This window comes from Macaca mulatta, chromosome 14 (genome assembly GCF_049350105.2).
Source record: "Macaca mulatta isolate MMU2019108-1 chromosome 14, T2T-MMU8v2.0, whole genome shotgun sequence".
Taxonomy (NCBI): Eukaryota; Metazoa; Chordata; class Mammalia; order Primates; family Cercopithecidae; genus Macaca; species Macaca mulatta.
Window position 1 is genome coordinate 13,723,337 of NC_133419.1, and position 12,557 is coordinate 13,735,893.

General features: G+C 39.6%; 1 protein-coding gene across 5 annotated transcripts in view; it reads right to left on the bottom strand.

Moving 5' to 3' along the window:
* Positions 1–12,557, bottom strand: part of MS4A4A (membrane spanning 4-domains A4A) — a 127,164-nt gene that overhangs the window by 19,951 nt on the left and 94,656 nt on the right. The window contains exons 1-2 of one of the 5 annotated variants that reach the window (XM_077962777.1): positions 7,218–7,356; positions 4,872–5,017 (exon numbers count right to left, since the gene is read on the bottom strand). The exons of 3 other annotated variants lie outside the window; for them this stretch is intronic. The gene's annotated coding sequence lies outside the window, so the exon portion shown is untranslated. Of the gene's footprint in view, positions 1–4,871; positions 5,018–7,217; positions 7,397–12,557 lie in introns of those variants that run through there. One more of the 5 variants, XM_001086549.5, reaches the window with a different exon arrangement.

Consider the following 12,557-nt stretch of genomic DNA (forward strand, 5'->3'; position numbering starts at 1 on the left):
ACCATCTCAGGGTCTAGAGTTACCACTATGTGGCACTCCGTCCCCCAGGGTTGGAGTTGCTGCAGTGTCCTATTGGCTCTGGAACCAAAATTTCAGCTGTAACCTGCTCCCCAGAGCTCAAGCCTCCAGAGCACCCCTCTTGCCCTGGAGCCATGCTGGTGTTGTACACTGACCCCAGAATCAGTAACTGTTCCATCCCTGCCCCATGGGCTTGAGTTGCTGAGGTATGCCTCAGAGTCACAGCCTCATCTTTGTGGGTAATCTGCATCCACCCATGCCTCGGTGAGTGAACCTCTGCCACAGGAGTTTTGCAAGACCCTGAGCCTAGGACCCCAGCTCCACAGCCACTATTATAGTGCAAAAAGTACAAGCTGTCAACCTCAATGGCAACCATGTGGTGTTAACCATGTGGTGTTACAGGCTCACAGACTGCAAGGGCTGTAGGGGCATGGCTTTCTCCACCTAGGATCAAAGGATGTCACAAACAGCTATGGGAGTGGAGTCACTTCAAAGAGCCACCATCAGGGCAATGCTGAGTGGAAATATGGGGTCAGAGCCAACACAGAGAGTCACAGTTAGGGATATGCCTGGTGGAGCCATGGGAGTGAGGCTACCTTTGAGATCTCAGAACTATAGGACCACTAGCATGCAACTCCAACCTAACAGAGCTGAAGCACGGACTGAGCCCAGCAAAGATATGCAAGCAGGGCTGTTTGAGGGCCCCAGTCAGCATTCCCAGGATTCAGGACATGGAGTCAAAGGAAATTATTCTCCAGATTTAAAACTTAAGGCTGTCTTCTCTGTTGGGTTTTGGACTCACTTGAAACCAGTTATGCCTTTTTCTTGCCTAGTTCTTTCTTTTGAACTGAGAGAGTCTATTCTGTACCTGTCCCACCATTATATTTTGAAGACAAATCATTTGATTTCACAGACTCATAGCTGGAAACATTTGCCTCCCGATAAATCATACCTTGAGTCTCATCCATATCTGCTTCTGATGTGACTCTGGACTTAGGACTTTAGAGTCGATGCTGGAATGGGTAAAGACTTTGAGGCTATTGAGACAGAATTATTGCATTTTGTATGTGAGAAGAACATGAATTTTGGAGGGCTGTGGATGAAATGCTATGGTTTCAATGTCCCCTCTAAAACTCATGTGACAACTTAATTGCCATTGTAACAGTATTAAGAGGTGGAACCTTCCAGAGGTAATTCAAGAGGTAATTACATCGGGACACCCCTACCTGCATGAATGGATGAATGTTATTATCATTGGAAAGGGTTAGTTATCACAGGAGTGGACTCCTGATAAAAGAATAAATTTGGCCCCATGTCTCTCTCTTTGCTTTGTGCACTCACTTCCACCTTCCTCCATGGGATTACCCTCACCAGAGGTTTGCACCATGCATGCCCTTAGACTTCCCAGCCTCTAGAGCTATAAGCAAAATAAAATTTTATAGTAAATTACCCAGTCTTCAATGGTCTTTTACAGCAGTAGAAAACAAAGATACCAAAAATTTAGTTTGGTGGGAGGACAGTACAAGTCTAGAGTTCTTGTTTCAATAAACATTGTTACTGTCACCATAAAATAGTCAATTTATATAACTATGAGAGGTTTTATGTAAGCCTAATGATGACTACAAGGCAAAGAACTACAGCAGATACACAAATGTTAAAGAATTCAAAACTTAGCACTTCATAAAATTACCAAATCACAAAGGTAGACAAGAGAGCAAGAAAGAAACAAAGGTCTACAAAAACAACCTCCCCCAAATAATAAAATGGCACGAGTAAATCCTTATCTATTAATACTAACCTTAAATATAAATGAATTAAATTCTTTGAACAAAAGTCATTGAGTGGCTGGAAAATTTTTAAAAAACATCTAACTAGATGCTGTAAGAGACTCACTTTAGCCTTAAGAAGAAACATAGGCTGAAAGTTAAGGGATGGACTATTCCATGCAAATAGTAGCCTAAAGAGAATAATTATCCATACTTAGGTCACATAAAATAAACTTCAAGTCAAAAACTGTCAAAAGAGGCAAAGAAGGTCATCATTTCATGATTGACTGAGCATAGAGGGTAGGTAATAGAAGTCATTAATAACAAACTACCAGACTTTTTTGAGACAGTGTCTCACTCTGTTGCCCAGGCTGGAATACACTGGCACTATCACGGCTCACTGCAGCCTCGAACTCAGCCACCCGAGTAGCTGGGATTACAGGCATGTTCCATCACACCCAGCTAATTTTTGTATTTTTTGTAGAAGTGGGGTTTCTCCATGTTACCCAGGCTGGCCTCAAACTCCAGGGCTCAAGTGATCTTCCTGTCTCAGCCTCCTATAGTGCTTGGATTACAGGAGTGAGCCACTGTGCCCAAACTTAAACTTCCAGATTTTTAACACAGACAATGTAGTTAATTGCTGAGCCTTCCACCAAGAAAGGACACTTGCAGTCCCATAGCCCTCTTAGGATTCCTGTTACATTTAGCTCCTGCCACTCTTGATTAGGGGCTACTTGTAGGGTTCTGAAATAATTTCCACATACTTTTCCTGTGCCACCTTACTTTTTTGAAAGAGAAATTTTAAGGAAGGTTGAATATCTTCTATTTAGGTCTTCTAACGTTTGAAATAAATATTACCTCTTCTCCCTTCTGGGACAGTTGGTAAATTGTCAATTTGTGGGCTTTATTAGAATGACTTTAAATTAAGCCCAGAGGGGGACAATTCTCCGATGTTTAACAAAATTTGAGAGTACAAATTAGATTTAAGACCAAAAATAAGGCCTGCTATTTTATTTTACCCCTTTGCTCCATATCTAAATTTTGTGTTCTGCTCAGAGGATGCTAAAGTGTGCATATAGGTCTGAATGTACCTACTCCATAGCATGGAAATGTAACCCACCTCATAAACTCCATTCTCATTCGAACAGAGACTGCAAGGGGAAGAGGAGAGCCTCTTGGCCCACCTCTGCATAGTCTTGTATCTAACTTATTCCATGAGAGCAAAAAAAAGAGTACAATCCTGACTCTTCTGACCAATCTTTGAGACAAACTGCAAAAGAGAGGAAGTGTCAACATCTAACAACACAGTACCATGAATAACATGCTCTCTCCAGTTATATAGACCCCTTTTATCTGCTTTTCCACTTGCCCCAAGACAGGAGCAGGTTGGAGCAGGGTCATGACAGAAATAAAGTCCCTGTCTAGCATGCCTTTGAGTGGCAGGAAGTGTTAAAGGAAGTTTATGTTTTATACTTCAAGCCAGAAATGAGTAAGTGATAGTAGGAATATCAGTAATAACAGTTAATATGTACTTAGCATTTATTAAGTGACATGCACTGGTTTAAATGTTTTATATGTGTTATTTCATCATTAAATTCCCCTGAGAGATATACTCTATTATTCACAGGGCAGAATTATAAAAACACAAGATTAAGTAACTTGAGTAAACAGTGGCAGGGCCAAAATTTAAATCCAGGTGCTGTAATTCCGGAACTCTTTTGCTTAAGGGGATCCACTACACTAGTCTGGTGAATAGAAGATCTCTTTTGTTTGCACAAAAACTTGTACAATTAATTTTCTTAGCAGCATTATCTATAATAGCTAAAAGGAGGAAACCACCCAATTTGGAATAAGTTAGGTACAAGACTATGTAGAGGTGGGCCAAGAGGCCCTCCTCTTCCTCTTGCAGTCTCTGTTCCAATGATAATGGAATTTGGGAGGTGGGTTACATATATATGCTATGGAGTAGGTATATTCAGACCTATATATACACTTTAGCGCTCCCTGGACGGAACACAAAATTTAGATTTGGAGCATATGGCTAAAATAAAATAGGTCTTGTTTTGGGTCTTACATTTAATCCACATCCTTAGATTTTTGTTACACTTAGGGGAATTGTCCTTCTCTGGGCTTAATTTAAAGTCATTCTAATAAAGCCCAGAAATTGACAATTTACCTACTTGTTCCAGAACGGAGAAGAGGTAACTTTTATTTCAAACCTTAGAAGACTTAAATAGAAGACATCCAGTCTTCCTCAAAATTTCTCTTTCAAAAAAGTAAGGTGGCACAAGGAACAGTACGTGGAGATTATTTCAGAGCCCTGCAAGTAGTCCCTAATCAAGAGTGGCAAGAGCTAAAGGGAACAGGAACCCTAATGCTATGGGACTGCAAGTGTCCTTTCTTGGTGGAAGGCCCAGCAATTAACTACACTATCCATGTTAAAAATCTGGAAGTTTAAAGTCAGGCATTGTGACTCACTCCTGTAATCCCAGCACTATGGGAGGCCAAGGTGGGAGGATTGTTGGAGCCCAGGAGTTTGAGATCAGACTGGGGAACATGGTGAAACCCCATCTCTACACAAAATACAAAAATTAGCTGGGTGTGGTGGTGGGCGCCTGTAATCCCAGCTACTCAGGAGGCTGAGGTCGAGGCTGGAGTAAGCCACAATGGTGCCAGTGTACTCCAGCCTGGGCAACACAGTGAGACCCTGTCTCAAAAATATCTGGTAGTTTGTCATTAGTTCTTCTGCTGCCTACCCTCTATGTTCAATCAATCTCATCTTAATCCTACACAACCATTTTTCAACTCTGTGTATTTCTCTCATCTTCTCAAGGCAAACCATTATCCTATTTTCATCAGAAGTATTCGTCATAGCCTCTGACTGTTCCCTGTGTCCATTTGTGGCTTTGGATATTCAGTCCACCCCTGATGTTGTAGCCAGAATGACCAAATATAAAATCAATTGAGTCACCCTCCCCTTTAAAAGCCTTCTTTTACATTTCACCACCCTTAGCATAGAGTTAAAATTTTTAATGTTGATAACAAAACCTCTGCTACTTCAGCACAAATCTATTGTTGTAGTCTTACCTCAAATCTCTCTCCTTTTAATTTTTAAAGCCCCAAGTATATTTGTCTTACTTAAGTTGTTCCAAAGAAGTGATTTCATTCTTATATTGAGACGTTTGCATATATTGAACCCATTTGCAGGAATGTTCCATCCCTCCTGTGACCACCTTGTAAGAACAAAAACAAACGCACCACATCATCTAATCTTCTCACACACAAACAGCATTGCATAGTTTCTATCTTCTTTCAGACACTGTTCCCCCACTTCTCCACCATTGCGCACACGTGGATCACTCAACCTATGATGGTAACCAAGGGTCTAAGAAATCTGTGTTATGTTACTTCTACATTGCAAAAGTCAAAGTTATTTGGAAAGTGACTAAAGATGATTCTTCTTAGTCCATCGAAATGTGTACTTTATTCTTCTTTAATGTAAAAGAACCTCTGCCTCAATCTCTCAGGCACACACACCTTCAGACTGAGAATTTAGGACATGTTGGGTCTGTCTTATCAAACACACTGGTGGTTCTCTCTCTGTGTTTAGTGCCTCTCTGTCAAGACTGTAAGCTTCCTCCAGGGCAGAGCCATTATATCAAAGCAAAGCTTATAACTGACTCTTCTGCTTTCCCATAATTCTTTGATAACATAGGTCAGGTTCTGGTCCTTCAAGGCTGGTGCTTTGTCATTCTAAGGAACTCTGGCCATAAGTTCATATAACTGCCTCCTGTTTTTCCACCACAGAAATCCTTGTGTTAATTATCTACAGTACATAAAGTCCCCAAGGACAAAAATATTTTACCATCCAGGGCTTGACTTCTCTCTATTCAATTTTTTTAAAACTGCTGAGAATGTTGGATACATATGAGGGACATTTATTCTGGGTTGGAGAAGAATTGAAACCTTGGTTTTGTACCATCACCTATATGCATCAGGCTCTTAACAACTACAATGTCTTCCCCAACCCCCGGATAAAGAGGTGAGGGAGGCTGGGCGCAGTGGCTCACGCCTGTAATCCCAGCACTTTGGGAGGCCGAGGCGGGCGGATCACAAGGTCAGGAGATCGAGACCACGGTGAAACCCCGTCTCTACTAAAAATACAAAAAATTAGCCGGGTGCGGTTGTGGGCGCCTGTAGTCCCAGCTACTCGGGAGGCTGAGGCAGGAGAATGGCGTGAACCCGGGAGGTGGAGCTTGCAGTGAGCCGAGATCGCGCCACTGCACTCCAGCCTGGGCGACAGAGCGAGACTCCGTCTCAACAACAACAACAACAACAACAACAACAACAAAAAGAGGTGAGGGAACCTAGACCACCCTTCCCTCTTTGATTGGCCCCAGTCTCTTTGTGGATCAGCAGCACCACCAGTCTCTTGTTTCCTCATTTTTAATGTTACCATCCCCCCCGCCCCATCCCACCCCCTGCCACAATCACAAGGAGAGAGCATGAGGAGAGTGGTACACATGGTCATCCCCTTTTTCTTGGCAAAGTTATCAAATAGACTAGAAACCCAAAATGAGGCCTGAATCTGGATAGTTTTTAGGAGGATGATGGGGATGCAGAAATTGTGGCACGGGAAGTGAAAAGGCCTGGACTAGGAACCAAGAATTCTTTTTTGTTTGTTTGTTTGTTTGCTCCCAGCCCTTTTATTAACTTGTGTGATTCTGGGTACATTATTTCCCTTTTCTGGGTTTCACTTACTTCATCTGGGAAAAGATTACAATGGCCACGACTACTTACAAGCTTCTTTCTTATCCTAAGAATGCTAAAAGTCTACAAGGCGTTTTTCATTAGTAGATTTTATCATGAGCAGCCTCAGTTTACTGCCTGGGTGCCCCATGAATAGTGCCAAAGACCACTGGAGAACTAGGTCAGGTTACAGCCCATCTAAATGTACAAGGCTGGGGACCCTGCCTGTGCCCTAGTCCATGTACACCAAATTCTGCATGCGATACATCTGTTCTTAAATCCTGAATTATAAAAATAACCAGTCAGACACAGAGAATAAAGACCATGGAGGAAGGGCATTAACAGTAGATGAGGTAACTAGTCAAAAGTATAAAATGTTGCTTTCAGTGTTTTGGAATCCTGAGGACTTAGGGGACAAAAGTAACTAAACAACCTTATGCAGCCTCCAATGTCAGCCTTGAGGAGGCTTTTCTAACTCCCATCAACTGTAGCAAAGACGGTTCTCATCCCCTCACCAAATGCACATTTAAAGGTGCACGCAACCCACCCCAACCCTGACTACCAGCTTGTGTCATGGGAAGTGGCCTCATTTTTTTTTCTCATTCCACTCCCAGAAATCCTAAACCCGGGAAGTGAACCAAACCATCAGCCCGAAAGCCTAGGAAGGCAAGTCCCTGGGCCTACCTTTCTTCGGGCCTGCAGTGTCTGCGGTAGGTCTGATGCGTGCAGGGCTCTGGGCAAGTTCCTCAAAGTTCTTTGGTCCAGACCCAGTCAGCTTCCCCCACTCCACACCTCACTCAGTTTAAATCTGCATTCCTCTTCTAGTAGATGTTTGGAAACTTAAAGGCTGTGCTGAGAATTTCTGAGACCCACAACTAGTTCCTCTTTTATATCGGAAGCATAACTGATTTTGTGTTCTCAGTATGGGTGCGGATGTCTATTCTGAATTTTGCTGAAAAAGCAGCGGCTGCCTGATACAGTCTTTCCTATGAAAATAATGCTACTAATTACTGTGGGTATCAGTGGTAGAGGATTTACTGTATGCAAGACCCTCTTCAAAGGTCATTATATACACAAGCTAAGTAAATGGTATTTTGTAAATACCCCCTTTCACCGTGTCACACATTTCCATAGTGCTCGTGTCTTCCTGGAGAGCTACTATTACTATTTTATTAGGTTGGTGCAAAAGTAATTGCGGTTTTTGCCATTATTTTATGGCCAAAATCACAATTACTTTTGCACCGACCTTAATATACACAACTTAAATGTTTTATTTACATGAAATTCCACCTTTAGAGATTCATCATGAGTGGCCATAAAATGGCAACAAGTTGGTTGTACGGCAATAAAACAGCGCCTTTCTAAGTGAAGGAAGCAGCTGGTATCATAGAACAAGCTGGCCTTTGACTAAGATAAAACCAATGGCAATCATTTCTTGCATGACCTTGTTAATCTCCTGAACTTATGATTCATTTATAAAATAAAATAATGTTTACTTTACATGGAGGAGGAAAGCAAAGTGGCGTGCAGTTTCATTCATTCAGCATTTTCTTTAGAAAAACTATTATAAGCCAAGCAGTGTGCCCTGTGCTTCTGATAAAATGGTAAAAAATAATTTTCACTCAAAGAGTTTATAGACTACTTGGAAAAACAGACCAGTAAATAAATCACTACAATCCATTACAATCAGTTATCTGCAAGGTAAAGTGACAATATAGATGAGCAAATAAATCGTTATAAGCCATTATAATCAGTGATCTGCAAGGTAAAGTTGGGTATCCTAAGAGAGCTCATAGAAGGATCAATGAACCCAACATTGGGTTGGCAGAGGAGACTTCCTAGATAAAGGGACATCTAATTGGAAACAAGACAAAAGACACACAAATGGAAGGAGAATGAAGGAAGGTAACATTATTATTTCCATTTTTCAGAAGAAACTGAAACTCTGTCAGAGTTTCAGAGATACTCCTATAGCTGGTATAGATGAGATTGAAATCCGGTTTTGCCTAATTCCAAAAACTATGTGGTCTATAATCTGAAATTATAATTCTCAAAATTAAAATAGATTATATTTCAGAAATATTGTCCTGGTTTCAAACAACAGGGAAAAATAATAATAAAATTAGAGAGTTAGGCTCAAGGTAGAGGCAGTTCTCTAGGGAAGGGATGATGGTTACCTGAACTACCTGTGATGCTAGTGAAGTTGGAGAGAATGAATGGATTTGAAAGCTGTTTAGGAACAAGAAATGATAGTACTTGTTGGTATAATGAATATGTAAATCAGGAGGAAAAAAAAAAAAGGATGACACTCAGATTCTGGGTTAGGAAACTGAATGAGAGATAGAGCCATTCAGTAAGGCAATAGACATGAACCAGGACAGAACTGCAGGAACAAAGAGTAAAATTTTGAACGTATTTAATCAGAGTTGTGTAGGCATCTTCAAACAAAGTTGACAAGAATTGGATAACTGGCAGGAGCTAGGGAATGAGACCATGGCTATAGAGGTAAACCCAACCATTCTTCATCCAGAGGGATGAGGTCACCCAGGCTTGTGTGTGGAGGCAGAAAATGTCAAACCCTATTTCTAGAGAATAGAAACAGTTTATCAGAAATAAGAGTTCCCAGAGGATTATGAAAAAGAGGGTAAGGAAGACAGCAGGCAAGCTCGGAAAGTGTGGCATTGCAGAAGACAAGGGTACAGAGTTTCACGACTTCCTAAGAGAGGTTGAAACTCTATACTAAGGACAGGCATCAATCTCTCCTCCTACTCCATATGGTGTGAAATGAGACATTATCAGGTTACTATTAGTAGATAACAATTTCAAGAGAACAATAACATGAAATTCGACAGAGAAATATATATATATTTATTTATAATAAAATCACCCTACCTCAAAGTAAGCATTTAACAAAACTAACTACTATGCAAATAAGAGCAAATCAGAAAGAGCTCAAGTTCAGTGTCAAAACTATAAGCAGCAAGGGAGGAGGTTGGAGCCCTGAGCAGTTATTAAGGTAATTGCTTTTTTAAATTATGATGGAAAACTGGGCCAACTGATCCTCTTTCCCTCACACAGGCATCACATAACAAGGTGTTTATTCCAAAAACAAAATATGAGAACTGTTTTATGAGCAAAATTATGGTTCTGCTCTAGATAAGTATACAGAATGTGAGTGCCAGCTCTGAGTAAAAAACAGGAAAGATGGCTAACAGGGTAAAACCCCACCTCTACTAAAAATACAAAAATTTAGCTGGGTGTGGTGGTGGGCACCTGTACTCCCAGCTACTCAGGAGGCTGAGGCAGGAGAATGGCATGAACCCAGGAGGTGGAGCTTGCAGCGAGCCGAGATCGCACCACTGCACTCCAGCCTGGGCAACAGAGCGAGACTCTGTGTCAAAAACAACAACAACAACAACAAAAACAAAAAAACCAGGAAAGAGACAAGAATCACATCTAACTTTCAATTAACAGGGTATAAAGAAAAAGAAAAAAGCAGAGAAGATTATGGAATTGATCACTAAATGAAAGTCTTGAGTTCACTCTATAGAGCTGGAATTCTGATGATGAAGACACAGAGGTCACCTTAGTCTGGAGAAGCCAGGGGCTTTCTCCCACCTCGATCATAGTCAATCTGTATTTATAACCTGGATCATAGTCAATCTGTATTTATAACCTGGATCATAGTCAATCGGTATTTATAACCTGGATCATAGTCAATCTGTATTTATAACCTGGATCATAGTCAATCTGTATTTATAACCTGGATCATAGTCAATCTGTATTTATAACCTGGATCATAGTCAATCTGTATTTATAACCTGGCTTCATCCCCACTCCTGTCTCACAGTCACCAGATGTAGGCTACAGTAAGCAGGACCTACACTGCCTGACATGAGAAGAGAAATTACTAAATGAAAGTGTAAATGGACACTGAATATTTAAGGAAACCAATATTGTAAAATAGAGAAACTAAATACAATAAACAAATCAACAAACAAAAAAATGTTTTCTATATTTTGGTCAATGGTTCTACATACCTTTATCTCCCCTTTATTGCATTATTTCTCCCTCCAATTAATTTAATAATTATAAAGTCTTTTACTATGTGTTTTCTTTTAATCTTAAAATTAAAGCATGTGCTTTTGATTTATTAAATTTAAATAAGAATTAGAACTTTCATTTCCTCCAGGAAAGCCAATTGTGTAATGGTAGATTTAATCCTAACTATGTGAATAAATATATTATATGTAATAAAGTATAAATATTTCAGACAAAATCTTAAAAACTCAAAAGTGAAATACTTACTATTTAAAAGTGGTATATTTTAATGCATACAAAAAGTGTAAAATAAAAGGATGAGAAACAATATATCAAGCAAACCCTAAACCAAAAAACGTATCAAATCTGACCTTAGAGCAAAAAATGTTAGTGATGAACAAAAAGATTATTTCTTACTTATAAAAATAGTTCAATTTTCAGGAAGAGATAATCATTTTAAGTGTGTATGTATCTAATATCAGACCTCCTAAACATATAAAGCAAAAATTCACATCCCACAGAGGATTAGGTGGTATTTTTAATACATATATTTAAGAAAGGACATATATCCGGAATATATAAAGAATCTTTGTATGCATTAAGTAAAAGAGACAGCTCCACAGAAAATTGTTCAAGAGACTTGTCCAGACACTTCACAAAAGAGAATATCCAAATGCCCAAAAGATATTTAAAAACATCTTTTGTTTAACCTTAATAGTAATCAAGAAAATGAAAATTAAAACCACAATTAGATACCACACTACATCTACCAGAATCAGAAAATGCTCTTTAATAAAAGCATCACAAATTCTGGACTCACTTCTCTGAGTTTATTTATTGTTTCATCTTTCTTTCCAACTTTTATTTTCAGTTCAGCAAGTACATATGCAGGTTTGTTATATGAGTAAATTGCATGTCCTGAAGGTTTGATGTACACATTTTTTATTACCCAGGTAATAAGCATAATATACAATAGGTAGTATTTTATCCTCACACTTTTTGCACCCTTCACCCTCAAGTAGGCCCCAGTGTCTATCGCTTTTTCCTTTGTGTCCATGTGTAACCATTGTATAGCTCCCACTTATAAGTGAGAACAAGTGGTATATTATTTTCCGTTTCTGTGTTAGTTCACTTAGGATAATGGCTTCCAGCTTCATCCATGTTGCTGCAAAGGATATGATCTCATTCTTTTTTATGGTTATGTGGCATTTCATGATGTATATGTACCACATTTTCTTTATCCAGCCCACTGTTGATGGGCATTTAGGTTGATTCCATGTATTTACTATTGTGAATAGTTCTGCAATGAGCATATGCATACACGCATCTCTATGGTAGAACAATTTATATTTTGGAGGGTTTATAGCTAGTGTTGGGATTGCTGGGTCTAATGGTAGTTCTGTTTTAAGTGTTTTGAAAAATTTTGAAACCACTTTTCACCATCTCTGAACTAATTTACATTCCCATCAGCAGTGTGTAAGTGGTCCACTTTCTCTGCAAACCTGACCAGCATGTTATTTTTTGACTTTTTAGTAAGAGTCACTCTGACTGGTGTGAGATGGTATCTCATTGTGGACTTGCATTTCTCTAATGATTGGTGATGTTTAGCATTTGTTCATATGCTTGGTGGCTGCATGTATGTCTTCTTTTGAGCAATTACAACAAAAACAAAACTTTACAAATAGGCCCTCCTTAAACAAAAGGGCTGTTTTATAGCAAAAAGAAACTATCAACAGAGTAAACAGACAACCTAGAATGGGAGAAAATATATACAAGCTATTCATCCGACAAAAGTATAATATCCAGAATCTGTGAGAAATTTAAATAAATTAACAAGAATAAAGCAAACAACCCCGTTAAAAATGGGTGTAGGATATGTACTTCTTATTTTGAATCACCATAGGAAGGTGAATCACCCATGCCTATATAAATCCTCTGGCCTTGCTCTCCTCCTACTCTCCAGTTCCTGCCACTGGCCAAGCC